The sequence below is a fragment of the Triticum aestivum genome, chromosome 1A (assembly GCF_018294505.1).
Source record: "Triticum aestivum cultivar Chinese Spring chromosome 1A, IWGSC CS RefSeq v2.1, whole genome shotgun sequence".
NCBI classification, from domain to species: domain Eukaryota; kingdom Viridiplantae; phylum Streptophyta; class Magnoliopsida; order Poales; family Poaceae; genus Triticum; species Triticum aestivum.
The window spans coordinates 377,262,191-377,282,768 of record NC_057794.1 but is presented as its reverse complement, the minus strand read 5'-3'; the positions used below and the strand labels follow the sequence as shown (position 1 = coordinate 377,282,768).

Sequence of the window (20,578 nt, the reverse complement as noted above, 5' to 3'; positions counted from 1 at the left end):
TTATTTTGTTTTTCTTGACATGTGCATATTAGTTTCTGTATAGATACATAGAGACTTGACCATTTTCGGGTTGGGTCGCTACATTAATGATATATATTATTTCCCAATGATGTATGGCTACTCTATGATGTTTGAGTACATTCGTTTTGTCCTATGGGTTGATTGATGATCTTGATTGATTTGAGTTGTATGTTTTATTTTGGTGTTGTCCTATGGTGCCCTCTGTGTTGTGCAAGAGTGTGGGATTCCCGCTGTAGGTTGTTGCAATACGTTCATGATTCACTTATTGTGGGTGGCGTGAGTGACTAAAACACATACCCGAGTAAGGGGTTTGTTGCGTATGGGAGTAAAGAGGACTTGATACTTAATGCTATGGTTGGGTTTTATCTTAAGGATCTTTGGTAGTTGCGGATGCTTGCTAGAGTTTCAATCATAAGTGCATACGATCTAAGTACGGAAAGTATGTTAGCTCATGCCTCTCCTTCATATAAAATTACAATAATGGTTACCGGTCTAGTTATCGATTTCCTAAGGACAAATCTTTCTCTTGTGTTACAAAAAGCTTTCTACTAAACAATTAACTTTATAGTTTTGCTAATTTACATACGGATGAAAACAATTCACTTTCATCTGTTTTCTGTGCCGTGCGATCTATGCATCGAGATTCATGCGTCTCTTTTTTTCGTCTGGTTTCACTTATCGGGCCCGTTTAGTTGACCCATTAATTTCCACTCGCCCCCCGTGTCGGTCGTCCTTCTCCTCAGAGAGAGATAGCCATGGCGATTTGGAGCTCTGCCTCGCCGCTCGATCCAATTGTTTGGTGGTGACTCGTCCATGCATCGGGTTGCCCCGTTCCCTCCTCCTCCCTTCTGTGTCTTCTGCCGGTGTCTTCGGCATCTCTCGGCCCCGCACACATCCGTCCCCATTTTCCGTCGCCGCTTCTGTTCACCGGATCCGGTATTTACCATCATTTTTGTTTTGTTCATGTGTTCTGTCAGTCAAATATGTTGCTTGTATCGATCCCCCATAGCTATATTTCATGTAGGTATGTGAGGTTGCGTCGTTTATGGGATGCGCGTTAGCTGGGGTAGCTGGGATGCACATCATTTGATCTGCTATGTGTCGTTGATTTGACCTGCAATTGCTTTGTTGTTCGTATTTGGCTGGTTGTCAATCATAGCCTGGCTTGTTTAGTTGTAGCAGTATGTTGTATTGAGCCAATTCGAACTTGCTGGATATAATTTTTCCCGTGGTCGGCAGTGTTAGAATCCCCTAGACTATTTTTCTGGCACTGGAGTTTTCGAATTTTTAGTGGTTATGAGGGTGTTTTCACTGTAATTCCTACTATTTCAGTTTTATAATGTAATCTCCCAATTCATTTTCAATGTACTTCCTATTCATGAATTTGCAGTGATTAACAGTGTACTTCCTATTTTTCGGATTTTCAGTGATTTTATTGTGTAGTTCATAGTGGATTTTCAGTGTAACTTAGTGTATCTTCAGTGTTTTCTGCCAGATTCTGCTAGTTGGCAGTGTATCCTCTAGTTTGTTTTGTTGTATCCTATAGTATGCTTTTTTAGCTACATGTTCATTTTCATAGATAATTTATGTTGTTGTATCCTTTAGAATTCATTTTGTGGCTATATAGCCACCCCATGTTATGTACCTCATTGGTTAGCAGTGTAAATTGTGGTCATTGTAGTATGTTCTATGTACCACTACCATGTAATATGTTCACAGTTGATGCATTTTATTTACAGTAGCTACTCATTTGCTGAGCAATACCACAGTTGCTACTGTGTTATCATGGATAGCTAGACACCTATGGGTTGTTGGCTAGTTGTTCAATTCAAACATGGAGGGAAAAGCTTCAGGGGTGTTAGGCATGAGCTTTTTGGTGGCTCTCGCTCGCCTTTGTGCCTCTGAAATAAGTTGTCTAGTACAAGCTTTTGTCTACATGCCCAACCCTTGTTAATGTGTGTGTGAAGTGTGGCTTTCATCTACCTGGCCGCTTGCTTGTGTGGATTGATGGGTGTTTGTAATGGGTTTTGAAACACTAGTACTAGTAATTAAGCAGCAGCCATTATCTATGTGGCTGTAGTGTGAGTGTGATCCTCTCCTCATGCGAGTGTTTCGCATGTAGTATTTTGAACTAAGAAGCACTTGTGTGTCCTTTATGCTTGTCATATATCCATTTGAAATAAGAAGGCAGGCAACTACTTTCCAAGTAACAACTGACGGTGTCCTGGACTAGGGGGTACCCACCACGTTGTCCCCCGACCAGCTGGATCGGGCCGAGGACCCCATGGCGGCTCATTCATGGGCCAGTTCGGACAGCCCCTGCCGCATACAAGGAAGACTCCACAAGACTTGATGCCCGAGACAAGGACTCTCCTAAAACCCTAGGCCTACTGTGCATATATAAACCAAGGCCAGGCTAGTTAATAGACAATCTTATATTCATTAGATCAATCTCATGGTAGATACATGTACTCTGTACTACACCCCATATGAATACAATCAAAAGCAGGACGTAGGGTTTTACCTCCATCAAGAGGGCCCGAACCTGGGTAAAATTCCATGTCCATGTTACCATCGCTCCAAGACGCCTAGCTTAGGACCCCTACTACGAGATACGCCAGATATTGAACTGACATTGGTGCTTTCATTGAGGGCCTGCTGGGTGATCATCATGGGTCGATGGGGTGATCAGGTGATATCTTTCTAATCATATCTGTTTTGTACAAGTTAGTTTTTATGAGAATTATCGTTGGTTTGCAAGCTTCATCCGCAGATTAGGTTGAGATCAAGGTCTGTAAAATCTGCGACCAACAATGCGCCCCTACGTGGCGTCAGATGCTCTACTGCAGTCTCCTGGTTGATAGATGGCGGTGTTTGATTGATTATCAAACTGGTCTCTGACCTCGCACATAGTGCTTGATTGTAGAGCCAAAGAAAAATCCACTACGAACAACGATCGTCGAGGGAGATTTCTTCCCTTATTCTATTTCCTTTTTCCTTATTAAATTTAGCAACTAGGCGGCTGTCGGTCGTTCACTAGTAGTTTATTTTCGCTAAAGTTTAGATTTGCATCCGAACTCCATGGAGATAAGCCACCGCCATGGTCACTAGCTCGAAGTCCCAGGGCAAGTCTTGTGGCCCACCTGTACTATGACTCACCTAAAAGTGAACCCCCTCCATGTGAGGAGATGAGCTAAGTACTACTCCCTATTAATTATTTGCAAAAGGGCAAGCGTAGACTAGTACATCTAGTACTTGCTACTACAGTTTTTTGATTAAAGTTTTAAAGTTGTCTGGTTGGTATTAGTGCTTCTACGACTATCTAGATTAGATTGATTTTCATGGATTCTTTATGTGGGTTGCTACAAGCGTTTGCACTGCAGTTTTTTTTCTTCCTCGGACTGCTATGTTTGACACGCATAGGCAATCAGCGTATGACTACTTCGCATAAAACTAACGCGTCTATGGATGTGAAGCCGATGGATCATCAGTATCGTGCATGTGGTCTACTTTGTCGCAAGCTGACCTACTCCATGCAACCAGTCCGGATACTTCGCAGCTCGACTGCTGCAGACAGCCTCGTGGTCGCAACCCTATTGGACATTCTCCCTCGAACTGGCATGTACACCATCATCAGTTTTGCAGCACCATCAGTTCGTCCGTTTGTTATCCGTTTACAACGGTCCACTATGGTCATCACCACCAGCGAACAGGCAATTGACTTACGCCGTGCATTACCTGGCGCGATGACCCTCATTGAGGCCGAAGAGAGTTCGGCTCGGCGCAACCACATGGAGATTCAACCTTCTTTTTCCTTTATCACTTTATATTATTTAATTAAGCAGTTACTTTGGGGCAGTTCTCTCACTCCTATGGCTACATCCGGATCAGGTTATCGACTTCGACTACGTCACGCGGTCACTTCGGCAAGCCGGCGTCGTCATCCCAATCGGCATAAATTGGCTCTCGTGATCACCTTGTTGGTTGAATTGCCATACACACATTTTCGGTTGCCTCTGGAACTTTGGCATCGCTGAGAGAGCTCTACCTCATCGAGTGTTCGGCACAAGGGCCATATTTCTTTTATTACTCACTTTGAATAAATTATTAATTATGCAACGATTTATTATTATTATTATCTCCGGCTTGCACTATTTTCTATGCACAGGTAAATGATTCGGGTCGGGCAGCGCTGTCACTCCAGCGTACCGACGTGCTGACATGGGGTCTCCGTCATCGCCTTACCGACCTACCACGTCACCTCGGCTGGACCGGGGCTTTGACATCTCTTCATCAAACCTACTCCGGGGACTCCGGCATCATCAGCCGTCCAGCTTTGTTAGCTCGGCTGGACCGGGGGCTGCTCCTCAACACGTCAACCGCGCTATGTCGCCACTTCGTCAAGTCGAGCTCTTTTCTTGGACACTTCGGAACCGGCTTGGAGGCTGGGACCTCAGCTAAGACGAGGACTATGTCTTCGTCCCGTGTCGGTGTACAAAAAGAGGGGTACACTTTTTGTACCCCTATAACTATGCACGGGCAGTCTGAGCCGCAGATACCACCACACCAAGCAAGGCAAGGGAGGTAAGCCAGGGTAAGACCGAAGCTCAAGAGAACTAGAATGACGCCAAGGCCAAGACCACGAAGAGCAAAGGGGACGAAGCGGACTCCCCCGGCAAGATCCTTGCCGGGAGACAGTTCTAGCAGCCCCAGCAAGACCCTTGCCGCGGCGACTCGTCTCGCGCCTACAGAGCAAATCACCCTTGAGTCCACTGCCCCCAAAGGGCAAGGATTCAGGAGACATCCCCGTGGTGGCACGCAGATCTTTGTGAAGACATTCAAGATCAGATACGCACTAAGGAGACGACAACCCTTGGCGGGATCCCAGCCGAGGAAGACCACAAGGCCCCCGGCAAGCGCCTTGCCGGGGATGACAGCAGGCGCCTCGGCAAGACCCTTGCCGGGGCCCCGGCAAGGCCCTTACCGAGGACACCCGTAGGGCCACCATCAGGCCCACACCGACTAAACCTCCACCACCGCATGCATGCAGCTGCCAACCCAACCAGCTGGGCAGGCACCTGCGTGGCGGCATGCAGATCTTCGTGAAGACCCACCACTGCGCCACCTCAGCTGCCTGCCTACCTACATGGCATCAAAGGCGTCGCTGGCCAGGGCGCGTGTCGACACAAGAAGGAGCGGCGACGGACGAGATAGATCTCTCCCCCGTCCCAGATAAAGCAAGGACACCTAGGCAAGACGCATTAAATGCACCTTGTCATGTAATGCGAGGGATAACCTCGCATCACTGTACCCTTTCCACCTCCTGTGTGCCACTGTGGCAACCCCTTTTTCTATAAAAGGAGGCCCGAGGCAACCAGGAGAAGGATTCGGCTTTTTGGAGCTCCTCACGCCCCATAGCCAGCTCAAGAACACAGATATACAATCCACTAAAGCAGGAGTAGGGTTTTACGCATCCTCGCGGCCCGAACCTGGATAAATGAACCGTGTGCTATCTGTTTGGTCCGCTCTTCTCACGACCCCGTGCCCCGCTAACCACAGTAGGGATTCTTGTGATCCCATAGGTGTCTTTCCCACCGACATCTCTGGCCCGCCAGGTAGGGGGCGCAGTTGTGAGAATCGGCTTTAGCAGTTAGTTCGGCGCTTCTTCATCATCATGGCGCCCAAGAAGAAGACGACGGTGGCGGTTGGCCAGTCGGAAGCCGGATAGCCCGTCCCGACGCGGGCGAGCAGCGAACCGGTCGTAGAAAGGACCCGGGGCGCTGCTCGCGAACACCAACACCATCCCAGCAGCCGGAGTTTGGGAGGCAGTGATGTTTGTGCGCCTGGTAACGGGCCGCACGTCGCCAAATCCAAAGGCGGAGCCAAGCCCTTCGCGGGTGGAGCGGGGCCTTCCAGGGTCATCGCCGCCCCGCCCAAAGGCGACACAAGGGCCTCCAAGACTCCCACGCCGGCACCAACAGCACGCTCCTCCCAGGTAGCGCGCGACGAACGGCGTAATCACGCCGAAGATCGTGGGCGTCGCCGCGGGAAGAGCCCCGAGCGCCACTCCCGGGACGTAGAAGACCTGCCCACTCGCCGAGGCGCTGGTGAAAACGGCATGCGACCGCGGGGTCGTGATATAGCTCCTTCTGACATGGTCAGAAGTCGAAGCGCGTCGCGATCCGTGCAGGTTTCGCTGCCACCGACGCCAGCAGAGGCCCTGGCGTGCGCGCAGTTGCTCCTCGACTTTCCTCCCACTACGGGGAAACTCGACGAATGGAGAGCCACTATCCGAAGCCTTGTTGCGGTGGACAACAAAGACCAACCAAGTCCGGTGGGGCCCCCGGGTCGATGCTCCGATGGAGTCCCGTGGACCAGTGGCGGAAAAGCCGGCAGTGCCACGACCATGGTGCATTCACCTCTTCCCCATCCGGTACCGCGGACGCCGGCTCGTCGCGACGTCGCGGGCGACGACATCTCCATAGCATCGTCTGACCCGCGGACCCACTGTGACCAGCGCCAAGTTCTTCAGGAACGTGCCCATGAAGATGCTTGAACAACTATCGAGTGCCGGCGCGGAGCGCGCCACCAGTCAGACAGGCGAGCAGGGCCTGTTGTGAACCACCCTACCCCGGAGAGCCCTGGAGGCCTACCTTACGAGGTAGGCTGTCCGGCTTTTACCCGTGAGCTGCGGTAGTTCCAGTGGCCCACTCACCGCACCTTCAAACCTGACGTTGGCGAAAAGTACAATGGCAAGACTCACCCGTCTGAGTTCCTCAGCATCTACACCATCGCGATGCAAGCCGCCGGAGCCCGCGACGATAAGGTGCTTGCGAATTACTTTCCATTGGCTCTTAAACCCAACGCCATGTCGTGGTTGATGCACTTGCCGGTAGACTCTATTTCCTCCTGGTCGGATTTGTGCCATGAGTTTGTGGGCGCCTTTACTGGAGGTCACCAAGCCCATGGCCAAGCAAGCGACCTGCATGTCATTCCCCAGAAGGGAGGCGAGAGTCTGCGCAAGTATATACAGAGGTTCAGACGGGTACAGTAAAATATCCCTGATGTTCACCCTGCCGCCATCATCAGCGCGTTCCATCAAAACGTGCGTAACCGCAAGATGCGCGAAGAACTGGCAATGGACAAGCTGAAAGATGTGGCAGAACTCTATGTTCTTGCTGAAAGATGTGCTCGAGCTGAAGAGGGAAGGAAGTACCCCGGCGAAGATGCCAACGTGGAAACCGACTCCTCAGATGAGGATACTGCCGCCCTGGCGAAGAAAGGCCGGCGCCGCAACAGGAAGCGCAAAGGTAAAGCTGTGCTTGCCGTCGAGGGATCTGACGACGCTGGCTCCGTCAAGAAAACCAAGGCAGATGATCCTGGCAAGGAAATTGCTGGATGTGTCGCCTGCCGGGCCTTGGCGGCTGCCGAGAAGCCAGGAAACTCCGACAAGCAATACTGCAAGATCCATCGCACCAAAGGCCATGATCTCCAGAACTGCCGATAGGTTGAGCTCCTTGCTGAGAAGCAGAGGGCTGAATATGAGAGGCGGGACAAGGAGAAAGGCCAGGATGGTGCTGAGGGGTCCAGCAAGAAGCGTGATGGCCAGGCGGGCCGTCGCGGCAAAGATAAACAGCAGGAGAGGCCCGCCCTGGGCCGTGACAAAAAGCCAGAAGACGATGATCACGAAGAGGACGATGAGTCTGGTGACCAAGAATTTCAGAAAGCTATAGAGGCCATGTGCGTCGATGGCGGCGCCTCGCTACATACCTCTCACTGCCAGCTTAAACAATGGGCGCGTGAGATTATAGCGGCGGAACCGTCGTTTGATGCCCAAAGGCCGCTGAAGTGGTCCGGCACACCTATCATTTTTGACACTGAGGATCACCCTGATCGCACTACTGCAGTCGGGTGCTTGCCATTGTTGTTTTCACCAACAATACGCAACCTCAAGGTGACAAATATGCTAGTCGATGGCGGGGCCAGTCTAAACTTAATCTCGCCTGCCGTGATCGAGAAATTGCAAATTCCAGATGAAGACCTCGAAGAGACGAGCATGTTTCAGGGGGTCAACCCGGGTAGAAGTCAACCAAAGGGAAAGGTCACATTGCCCATGACTTTTGGGAGTGATCTGAACTACAGGACAAAAAGGATTGTGTTCGACGTTGCCAAGATCCCCTTGCCTTACAACGGGATCCTTGGCCGCCCAGCGCTGGCCAAGTTCATGGCAGCGTCACATTACGCCTACAACACCCTGAAGATGCCGGGGCCTGTGACGATCATCACCCTCCCATCAAACAAGAAGGATGCGCTAATTTGCACTGACCAACTCTACCAACAAGCAGTTGCAGCAGCCGCCACTGCTAAGGCGCTTGCTCCTGCCGCTGGAGCCCCCGGAAGGCAAAAGAAGAAGACCGGTGAGACCTCAGGCACCCACTTCGACAAGCGCACCTCTTCGGAGTGTAGCGCTCCCGTCGAGGACGTGCCAGAGAGCTCCGCCGACAGAAACAAGAAGTCCAAGGCCACACCGCCGAGAACCAAGAAGGTTTCTGTCAAGGAGGACGACACGGGAGGAGCTTTTACCATAAGCTCCACCCTTGACGACGAATAGGAAGACGTGCTCGTCACCTTCCTGCGGGCGAATGTCGATGTGTTTGCACGGCAAGCATCCGACATCCCCGGTGTTCCCAGGGAGGTGATTGAGCACCACCTTGCTTTCTGTCCTCATGCGCGGCCCGTCAAGCAGAAGGTTAGAAAGTAAGCTTTGGAATGACAAGAGTTCATCACAAAGGAGATCCGGAAACAGGAAGCAGCGGGTTTGGTAAGAGGAGTGCTCCATCCAACGTGGTTGGCCAATCCGGTGGTAGTGCGCAAGGCAAATGGGAAGTGGAGGCTGTGTATTGATTACACAGATATTAATAAGGCTTGTCCCAAAGACCCCTTCCCGTTGCCATGCATCGACCAGATTGTTGACTCCACAGCTGGGTGTGATCTGTTGTCATTCCTCGATGCCTACTCCGGCTACCACCAGATCTTCAACAAGGGAAGATGAAGAGAAAACGGCATTCATCACCCCATGTGGTACGTATTGCTTTATACGGATGCCTTTCGGGTTGAAGAGTGCTGGTTCAACGTTTGCAAGGGCGGTCCAGATTGGTTTTGAACCCCAGCTCCATAGAAATATGGAAGCTTATATGGATGATATAGTGGTAAAAACCAAGAACAGGGCAACCCTCATATCAGATTTACAAGAAACATTTGCAAACCTAGGCAAGATCAATCTCAAGCTGAACCCTGAGAAGTGCATCTTCGGCGTCCCGTCTGGCAAGCTTCTTTGGTTCTTTGTGTCATAGCGTGGGATAGAGGCCAATCCGGACAAGATCAAAGCTATAGAGCAGATTGAAGCGCCCAAGCGAGTCAAGGATGTGCGTCGGCTTGCTGGTTGCGTTGCCGCCATTAGCAGGTTCATTTCCAAGTCCGCCGAGCGCGCCCTTCCCTTTTTCAAAATTTTGTAAAAGGCGGGCCCGATGGAGTGGACGCCAGAAGCCGAAGCAGCATTGCAAGATTTGAAGAGGTACCTCTCCTCCGCGCCAATACTTGTTGCGCCTAGGCCACAAGAACCGTTGCTGCTGTACCTGGCGGCAACGAACCAAGTGGTCAGCCCCGCACTAGTGGCGCAGAGAGAAATTGATGATGAGGTAATAGCAGCGACGGAGCCCGATGCCACCGATGCCGAGACGACGCAGCCAATTGAAGTGCCACCGAGGAAGAAAATGATGCAGCACCCGGTCTACTTTGTTAGTTCCATCCTGTAGGGGGCTAAATCGAGGTACTCCGGTGTGCAGAAACTGCTCTTCGGCCTTCTTATGGCCTCGAGGAAGCTGCATCACTACTTCCAGGCGCACGAAATCACTGTCGTCACTCGCCTCCCTCTGCAATGGATATTGCACAATCCGGACGCAACGGGAAGGATCGTAGAGTGGGCACTGGAACTATCCAGCTTTGGCCTTAAGTTTGAGAGTACCTCCACGATTCAAAGCCGAGTCCTGGTGGAGTTCATTGCAGAATGGACCGCGACGCCTGATGAAGAAACCCAAGAGACTGCTCTCCCCAGCAAGGAGGCAAGTTGTGACTGGATCATGTACTTTGATGGAGCTTTCTCCTTACAGGGCGCCGGGGCTGACGTACTGCTTGTCGCGCCCACCGGAGAGCACCTCAAGTACGTGATCTAGATGCACTTCCCCAGGGAGGTTTCAACAAACAATACGGCTGAGTACGAAGGGCTGCTTGCCGGTCTTAGGATCGCGGCGGACCTCGGAATCAAGAAACTCATCGTGAGAGGCGACTCACAACTTGTTGTCAAGCAAGTCAACAAGGATTACCAGAGCCGGTTGATGAAGGCCTATGTCGATGAAGTGAGAAAGCTGGAAGAGCGTTTTGATGGTATACAGGCAGAATACGTTCCCCGAGCGGAGAATGATATCACTGATTACCTGTCAAAACGCGCTGCCCTGAAGCTACCTGTGGAACCAGGTACCTTTGTGCTTCGGCTAACTCAGCCATCCGTTGATCCATCAACTGAGCAGAACAAGAGGAGAAAATCAAGGCCCGACAAGTACTTTCCCGCCAAGCTCCCCGAAGCCGCCGGCAAGGATGTTGCCGGAGTCGAGCCCCAGGCTCCAGCATGGGCACAACATACCGTCTGATTCCTCCAAACAGGGGAACTTTCTGAGGAGCAGGAAGAAGCGGAAAAAGTAGCTCGTCGCTTTACTATGTACCAGTTCGTCGATGACGTCCTGTACAGAAAGAGGCCGAACGGCGTGAAATTGAAGTGCATCCCTCGAGAGGAAGGACTGGGGCTGTTGGCGGAGATACATGGAGGCATATGTGGATCCCACATCGGGTCAAGGGCCCTTGCCGGCAAAGCGTTTCGGCAAGGCTTCTTCTGGCCCACCACCCTCCAGGATGCGACGACACTAGTCACCAGGTGTGAAGCGTGTCAGTTCCATTCAAAGAAGCTTCATCAGCCAGCTCAAGCCCTTCAAACCATTCCTCTCTCCTGGCCTTTCTCGGTCTGGGGGATCGACATACTGGGCCCTTTCCCCCACGCTGTCGGGGGCTTTGAGTACTTGTACGTTGCAATCGACAAGTTCACAAAGTGGCCAGAAGTGGAAGCAGTGAGGAAGGTCACATCACAGTCAGCCGACAAGTTCTTCAAAGGACTGGTGTGCCATTTTGGTGTATCCAATAGGGTTATCACCGACAACGGCACGCAGTTCACAAGCCACACCTTCATGCAATATATTCAAGACCTCAGCAGCAAGGTCTGTTTCGCTTCCGTTGCTCACCCACGAAGCAATGGTCAAGCTGAGAGGGCAAATGCTGAAGTACTGCGAGGCCTGAGGACAAAGATCTTTAACAGACTACACAAGAGTGGAAGGTGCTGGATTGATGAATTGCCGGCGGTTCTTTGGTCAATCAGAATGACACCAAATCGAGACACTGGCCAGACACCCTTTGCCCTGGTATACGGGGCAGAAGCAGTTCTCCCCATGGAACTCATATACGGGTCACCTCGAGTACTCGCTTATGACGAGCTTGAGCAAGAGCAATTGCGACAAGATGACACAACACTCCTTGAGTAAGATCGTCTTCGGGCGGCTGTGAGAGCAGCGCTCTACCAGCAAGCCTTGCGCCGCTACCATAGCCGCAAGGTTCATGCCCGAAGCTTTGAGGAAGGCGACCTTGTTCTTCGGCATATTCAATCGACCAAGAATTCCAACAAGTTGACGCCAAAGTGGGAAGGCCCTTATCAGGTAATACGAGTCACCAGGCCTGGCGCAGTCCGCCTGGAGACCGAAGATGCCGTTCCGGTGAGTAACTCCTGGAACATTGAGCATCTTCGCAAGTTTTACCTGTGAGGCGCGGCTTGCCGGGCCCCCCGGCAAGCCACCTTTTGTACGAGCCTTGCCGATGATGCATGTAACACTTTGTACAAAGCTAGGCACAGACCCTGAGCATAAATAAATGAAGCGCTGGCGTCCTAAGTTATAGCATGCATGCTAGGTCGAGTCTTGTCCTTGGTTAGGGTTGATAGTGCTTAGCGGCGACTAACCCCTAGCTTAGAGGTCGAGTGTGTGTCTCTTTGTCTCTCTTTTGTCTTCTTTGGTTCACAGGACACACATATATCCGTGCCGGGCCACTTGGGAAAAAAAGAGGAACAAACCAGCATCTAGCCCCCGGCAAGCCAGTATTGCCGGGGGCTGCAAGAGCAAAGATTCACCCACGGCGGACCAGGGTTGCCGGGGACTGCAACTTCAGATAAGTTCTTCATCCCTTATCATGCATTCCATTATGGACTGAGGTATGTGAAACCTTGTTTTCCCCTAAGCTACCATGCTCCCATAACTTTAGGCCCTAGGGCTCGTTCTTGGGGCCAAGTTTGGTCATAGTCGCGGCAGCGAAAGGATGAAACAAGGAGCCTGAACCCGCCTGATCCCTGCCTCCGCCAAAGGCGTGAGGAAGGTCGAGCGAAGTGGGGAGACGGCAAGGCCTATTGCCGGGCAAGGAAATGTTTATCTTGAAGATATCAAGGATTTACTCCTTGTTGTGGGTTCCACCCGCAAACAAATGACCTGGCAAGCATCCCTTTTTCATTAAAAAAACATTCCACTCAGGTACAGTCCATAGGGAATGAAAAACATGAATGATGGGATTACAAGTTTTAAATTCAACAAAGGCCCGAAGGCTTACAAACTAAAAAGAGATAAGATGCCCGTAATCCCTTTCTTGTCCCTCTCCTCAGGAGGCAGGTCAAGGAGGAGAAAAGGACAAAAGGAGCGCCTAGGCGAGCTACGGGTGGCAGAAGACACCAAGAGAACATCTTGGTTGCCGTCCAAAGGCTAGATGGTGATGGCGGCGCCGGAAGCAGAGCTCGAAGACGAGGCGGTAGGACGTCAGCATGCGTCGAAGGAATCGGTGCCCCTGTACTCCGACTTGACGGCCTTGCCGCCCGCCCTCTTCCTCTTCCGCAGCCTCCCAACGCCAGCCGCCCAAGGAGACGACCCCGAGAAGTTCAGGGAGCCGGCGACACGGATGATGGGGTCGCCGGTGCCGCACGGAGCGGCACCCGACACCTAGTCAGACCCGTCATCCTGCCGCCTACTACCCTTGTCATCGCTACCGATGTCCTCCTCGTCACTCCCGCCCGAGGAGGAGTCTTCACCATCAGAAGAGCTCTCCACGCAGCACCTTGCACGGTTCCCAAAGAGCCCGAAGACCTTGACGGAGAGAAGGCCACCCTCCATCAGCTTAAAATGGAGAGTGAGCCCCTCCGTCAAGCGGTGGATATGAGCAAACATCTTCCATCCCCGACGAAAATACATCACGTGAGGGGCGGGGAAGTCGACGCGGACCCGCATGCCACTGATCCCGCAGCCCCTCATGTGCAGCCGCAACGACTTCGGCGGATCCAGCTCCATCTCCCGCGCAAATGGAGTCGGGAGACGAAGGCGACGTCACGGCGGCCGGCGCAGCCTGACGAAGAACTCACAAGGGTCATCCCCAACATGGCCCTCCATTGGAGGAGGAGCTGCTGGCGGAGGCGAGGCCGGTGCGCCACCCCGTCCTCCTCTTCCCTGAGCGCCCCGACCTCGCCCACGGCCTCGCCCCCTCCCCCTTCCCCTCGCGGCTGGCTCTGCCACCACAGGCGCAGGAGAAGGAGGGACGCGTTGTCGAGCGGCGACCCTCGCCGCCACTGTTGAAGGACCGGGATTCCCTCTCTCCATGGCGGATGGAAGGGAGAAGCAGAAGCTAAAGGAAGAAGAAGATGAAAGAATGTGGGACGCCATCCCCCCTCCCGCTCTTTATAAAGGATCGGGGTTGGGGCTCGACCGCCCCACTCGGCCAATCAAGATACGGAAGGCGCAGGGAGCCAGGACTGACCCGCCGCCCAAACCAGCGACGGCCCGGTTTCCCGCCTCCACCGTTTGCCACCCCAGGCGCATGGGAGAGACATGGTGGACGTGCAGAACCGAGGGGACGGGTGAGACGACCACTCCCCACCCCGTGATCGTGGGGAGTGGACGCCTTGAAGACCGCGCCTCAGCCCCATTCAGTAAATGGGCTGCGCCTCCACGCCTCCCTCTGTTTATGAGGAAGGCGCGAACTGCCCCTTTACTGTGATGTGACGCATGCCCGCGGGAACCAACCCCACGCATGCCGCCCACGTCACGCACGCCTCCCCATGCCGCGCCACGTGCGGGAATCGTGGGAAGCGCAGCGCGCGAAGAATCTTACCATGGTAAAAATCGCCCCGCCTGCCCGCGCACCGTTTTTGGGCCTAGCCCAACAATGCGTTGCGCTTATGTGTGGCCCAGGCCGGGGGCTCCTGTCGGTGTACAAAAAGAGGGCTACACTTTTTGTACCCCTATAACTGTGCACGGGCACTCTGAGCCGCGGATACCACCACACCAAGCAAGGCAAGGGAGGTGAGCCAGGGTAAGACCGAAGCTCAAGAGAAGTAGAACGACGCCAAGGCCAAGACCACGAAGAGAAAAAGGGACGATGCGGCCTCCCCCGGCAAGATCCTTGCCGGGAGACAGTTCTAGCAGCCCCGGCAAGACCCTTGCCGTGGCGACTCGTCCCGCGCCAACGGAGCAAATCACCCTTGAGTCCACTGCCCCCAAAGGGCAAGGATTCGGGAGACATCCCCGTGGCGGCATGCAGATCTTTGTGAAGACATTCAAGATCAGATACGCACTAAGGAGACGACAACGCTTGGCGGGATCCCGGCCGAGGAAGACCACAAGTCCCCCGGCAAGCGCCTTGCCGGGGATGACAGCGGGCGCCTTGACAAGACCCTTGCCGGGGCCCCAGCAAGGCCCTTACCGAGGACACCCGCAGGGCCACCATCAGGCCCATGCCGACTAAACCTCCACCACCGCATGCATGTAGCTGCCGACCCAACCAGCTGGGCAGGCACCTGCGTGGCGGCATGCAGATCTTTGTGAAGACCCACCACTGCGCCACCTCAGTTGCTTGCCTACCTACATGGCATCGCAGGCGTCGCTGGCCAGGGCGCATGTCGACACAAGAAGGAGCGGCGACGGACGAGACAGATCTCTCCCCCGTCCCCGATAAAGCAAGGACACCTAGGCAAGACGCATTAAATGCACCTTGTCATGTAATGCAAGGGATAACCTTGCATCACTGTACCCTTTCCACCTCCCGTGTGCCACTGTGGCAATCCCTTTTTCTATAAAAGGAGGCCTGAGGCGACCAGGAGAAGGATTCGGCTTTTTGGAGCTCCTCACGCCCCATAGCCAGCTCAAGAACACAGATATACAATCCACCAAAGCAGGAGTAGGGTTTTACGCATCCTCGCGGCCCGAACCTAGATAAACGAACCGTGTGCTATCTGTTTGATCCGCTCTTCTCATGACCCCACGCCCCGCTAACCACAGTAGGGATTCTTGTGATCCCATAGGTGTCGTTCCCACCGACATCCCGCCATAAGTCCGGACCTCATAATCAACACCGAGCACATTAACCAGCTAAGTCGCTTTCATGCTCAAAAACTTTCAGTTTCAAATTTTGTTCAGTTCGACCAAGAATTATACCTTTTTGGTAAAATGTTGTATGCGAAAACACCATTGTCAAAACTTTGTTTGTGACACACAAATTCAAATACCCCATTTACTAGGGGCTTCCTTTATGAAGTCTTTACTCTTGCATATGCTTATACTTGTATGGATTCGTTCCTTGTTCGTGTATTACGCCACAATATGCACCATGTTGACCTAAGTGTTCTGCAAGCTGGATTACCTTGCTCCTGTGCTTACCCCTACGTTCCCGATTGTTCGGCTAGGGAGTAAAGGGAGCACCTCTGCGATTGTCACGATCGGGTCATCCGAGCTCGGACCTCAGATTAGGTGAAGCTGAAAGCTAGCGCTCTTATTGTTTTCAATCATGGTTGGCACACAACGGAACTCATGACTACAAAAAATCTATTGCACAAGTCTCATAGTAATAATGAGCAACCGAAGAAAGGTATCGGTGGAGGTACTATTTTCTTCGAAGATGCTTCTTACACTTCGTCAGTAATATAACATAAGTTCCCTGAGCGCGCTTTGTCTGTTATAGCCTTATGGCCTGATTGCCTGGTTATCAGAAACATCGTCGATACTCTCGACAGGTGGAGTACATAACACTTTTCGGCCCTTGACCGAAGAGGGAGAAGCCGACGGTCAGTTAAGACGCATTTAAAGTTCGGGTGAACACAGATATTATATAAGTACTTCAGTACATGCAATAATTATACATAAAATTCTTTTACCCAAATCACTTGGGGGCTCTTAAATTAATATGAGCAGTTTTGTAATAGATGTTTTCTTCTTAGTCGTTGCAAAATATTTTTCTACCACTCCTTTATCGACTCAGGTGTATGATCAATAGCCGGGTAGCCTGGTTTCTCTCTAAAGCTGCTCGCCTTTAGTTCGCTAAACTGGCTTGAGAAACACTCCGCCTTTGGGATAGGGAGGTTGAAGCCGAAGGCTGACCCACTTGAAGTCTAGAGATTGAATTTGTCATGTCAAAGCACGACAGAAGTACAATTTTAAGACCCATTTCTTATTGGCACCAAAACAACTTGATTCAATCTAGACGCAAAGTTTTTTACGTGTGTTTTTGGCCTTTGAGCTTATAACATCTTTTCACCTATTTTATGTTTTCCTTCCAGGAAGAAGGACATTCTCTTGGTTGAGGTGTTCGGCATGAAACTCTTTTCTAAAACTACAGTTCGGCATCTTTTCTGCCGAACCCCACCTCGGTATTGTCAAAAGATACATGACAGTTGAACTAGTTCCCGAGGAGGTACGATCCTAGGGTCGGCCATGTTACCCAACCCAATTCTCGGGGGGCTACTACATTGGCAATCCAATGCAGAAAATTTAAGTACAATATAGTTTTCGAGGAGATTATGATCCTCAGGTTGGTCAGCCACACCCAACCTGAGTCTCGAGGACTTTGCACACCGCTTTTTGTGTCTCGAAGTATTCTGCCGAGCTAGGAGTTGATCCTCAGGCCGATTTTGCGTATCAACTTGAGTCTCAGGGGCTACTGGGATCAGCATCTTATGTCATCCTTCAGGTGCATCTCGAGTTTTAGACCGATACACACCTTGAGGGCTACTGGCTATATATCTCGGCAAAGAATAAATTGCACCAATAAAAAATATTGACAAAAAATAGGCCCGCAGTCGGGGTGGTGCACCACCTCAGAAGCAGTCTAGCATAAAGCTCGGGCGCCAGTGGCTGGCTCCATAGAGGGCATTTCCGGCATTAAGCTCGGCTAAACTCCTTCAACTTTTTTGAACCAAGGTGATTTATGACACCTCGGATATAGTCCAGCGTTGGAGCTTGGACATAGTGTAGCGCCCTCGATGCGGCTATATCTCCCACGTGTCGAAGCACGACTTAGAGGCATAACCGCATTGAAAGCAATGTCGCAAGTGACGTAATCTTCACACATCCCATGTAATACATAAGGGAAAGAGATACATAGTTGGCTTACAATCGCCACTTCACACAATTACATGAATAAAGCATTACATCATCCAGATACAATCAAAGGTCCGACTACGGAACCAAAATAAAAAGAAGACTACCCCAAATGCTACATAGATCCCCGGTCGACCCCAATTGGGCTCCACTACTGATCAACTAGAACGAAACAACACAAAAGGACAAGATCTTCATTGAGCTCCTCCTTGAGCTTGGTTGCGTCATCCGCACGGTTCAACGGCACCTGCAAGATGGTTTTGGAAGTATCTGTGAGTCACGGGGACTCAGCAATCTCACACCCTCGCGATCAAGACTTTTTAAGCTTATAGGAAGGGTAAAAGGTATGAGGTGGAGCTGCAGCAAGCGACTAGCATATTTGGTGGCTAACATATACGCAAAAGAGAGTGAGAAGAGAAGGAAAAGCATGTTCGAGAAATCTATGATCAAGAAGTGATCCTAGAACAACCTACGTCAAGCATAACTCCAACACCGTGTTCACTTCCCGGACTCCGCCGAGAAGAGACCATCACGGTTACACACGCGGTTGGTGCATTTTAATTAAGGTCAACTTTAGGTTTTCTACAACCGGATAACAAATTCCCATCTGCCCATAACCGAGAGCGCGACTTTCGAAAGTTCAAATCCCTGCAGGGGTGTCCCAACTTAGCCCATCACAAGCTCTCACGGTCAACGAAGGATATTCCTTCTAGCGGGAAGACCCGATCAGGCTCGGAATCCCGGTTACAAGACATTTCGACAATGGTAAAACAAGACCAGCAAAGCCACCCAGATGTGCCGACAAATCCCTATAGGAGCTGCACATATCTCGTTCTCAGGGCACACCGGATGAGCAAGACGTCGGGTGGGCCAGCCCAGAGTTGCCCCTGGTAGCTCCGGACATCGCTCAGTTGGACCAACACTTAGAGAAGCACTGGCCCGGGGGGGTTAAATAAAGATGACCCTTGAGTCTGCAGAACCCAAGGGAAAAAAGGCTAGGTGGCGAATGGTAAAACCAATGTTGGGCCTTGCTGGAGGAGTTTTATTCAAGGCGAACTGTCAAGGGGTTCCCATTATAACCCAACCGCGTAAGGAACACAAAATCCGGGAACATAACACCGATATGACGGAAACTAGCGCGGCAAGAATGGAACAAAACACCAGGCATAAGGCCGAGCCTTCCACCCTTTACCAAGTATATAGATGCATTAATTAAATAAGAGATATTGTGATATCCCAACGAAATATCCATGTTCCAACAACGAACAAACTTCAATCTTCACCTGCAACTAACAACGCTATAAGAGGGGCTGAGCAAAGCGGTAACATAGCCAAACAACGGTTTGCTAGGACAAGGTGGGTTAGAGGCTTGGTTCAACAATATGGGAGGCATGGTAAGCAAGTGGTAGGTATCGTAGCATAGGCATAGCAAAAGAGCGAGCAACTAAGCAAGCAAAGATAGAAGTGATTTCGAGGGTATGGTCATCTTGCCTGAAATCCCGCAAGGAAGAAGAACGAGTCCATGAAGAAGATAAATGGACGAAGTCGAACGAATCCTCACAACACGACGTTATCGGAACCAACCCGAAGAAGCAACACCGGAAAGAAGCAAACAACATAGTAAACAACCACCATATAAACATGGCATGATGCACACCCAAGTATGATGCATGTCCGGTTTAATGAGGCATGGCATGGCAAAATGCACAAACAAAACTACAAGTTAAGTGGAGCTCAATATGCAACGAGTTGCATATTGACGGAACACCACATCAATTATTTAGTCTCTCTCATTTAGGTACTCAACAATATTAAATGTTGGTTAACATGGCAAGATGTCAAGCATAACAAAACTATACCATTTAAGCAATTTAAATGGCGCCGGATATAACAAACAACGCATCCGGTAAACCCCATATGCATTTAGCAAATTAATGCAAACAACAATTTAAACCATTTTTAATGTTGTTATCATGATGCGGATGACATGTGCAAGTTTTATGCAAGTTTTAAGAAAATGTTGACATGAGCATATTATGAAGCACTTGTCATTGTGGCGGAAACGAAAGGGGTGCCACGGCAACATTCCGGTTCCGACAACTCATTGAGACGTTGATGCAAAAGAAAGTGTGACGGGAGCGAGCAAAAGAAAGGTGGGGCGCTCCCGGATACCGGGTGTCCCATGTGTCGGTGGCATGGCAACCGAGGGTCATGCACGGAACAAACGGGCATGCTGCAAACACGGGGTTCATCTTGTATCACACAACATTCGTCCACGGTGGTCATCTCGATGTTATACCTTCGAAGCGTGCAAACGGGCCGGTTCTCGTTCGGTGCCAAGTAGAGGAAGTAAACATTCTCGGGACGTGGTGGAAGTAGGGGGTACACGATGACGGTAGAGGTACTCGCGATGGTAGTGATACACGTTTTCGTAGAAGGACGAATCCGAGTCACTTGGGGTCGACGGGAGTCATTCACGTTTCGAGGAGGAAGTAGAGGTTCTCGCGATCTCGGCGACGGTATTTGTTCACGGCGGTAGTGGAACTTGATGGATCCGATGCCTCTGGACGTAGTGGTACATGTTCGGTTTTCTTCGGAGAGGTACATGGCGTTCTTCGGTCATAGGTACTTGACGTTTTGCTACCCGGGTCTTCGGCGACGGTGTTGTACACAAGACGTTGGGGTACTTGTCGGTCCGGTCATGATGGAGTAGATGTACACGTCGGGGCTTGTCGCATCATCGGGTGTAGTCGTACACATATGGAGCGGAACTTGGCGTCCTGGTTTGGTGGTGAAGCTGGTACTTGTCAATTCAGGGGACGTCGGTAGAGATACTGGACGCGACACTGTGTACTCATACACTTGTCAGAGAGGATTTTTCCACGAAGCCCAAAACGAAATACCACCATCGGAGGCAACAGAGGTGGAGGTGCACGAGGGTAGCGAGGCGGTGGTCGAGGTGACATGCGCTCGGGCAATGGTACCAAGCGGCAACGGGG

General features: G+C 51.3%; 1 pseudogene; it reads left to right on the top strand.

The window, feature by feature from the left end:
- The first annotated feature begins 1,855 nt into the window (after positions 1 to 1,855).
- LOC123185670 (uncharacterized) overlaps positions 1,856 to 20,578 on the top strand; it is a 32,942-nt pseudogene continuing 14,219 nt past the window's right edge.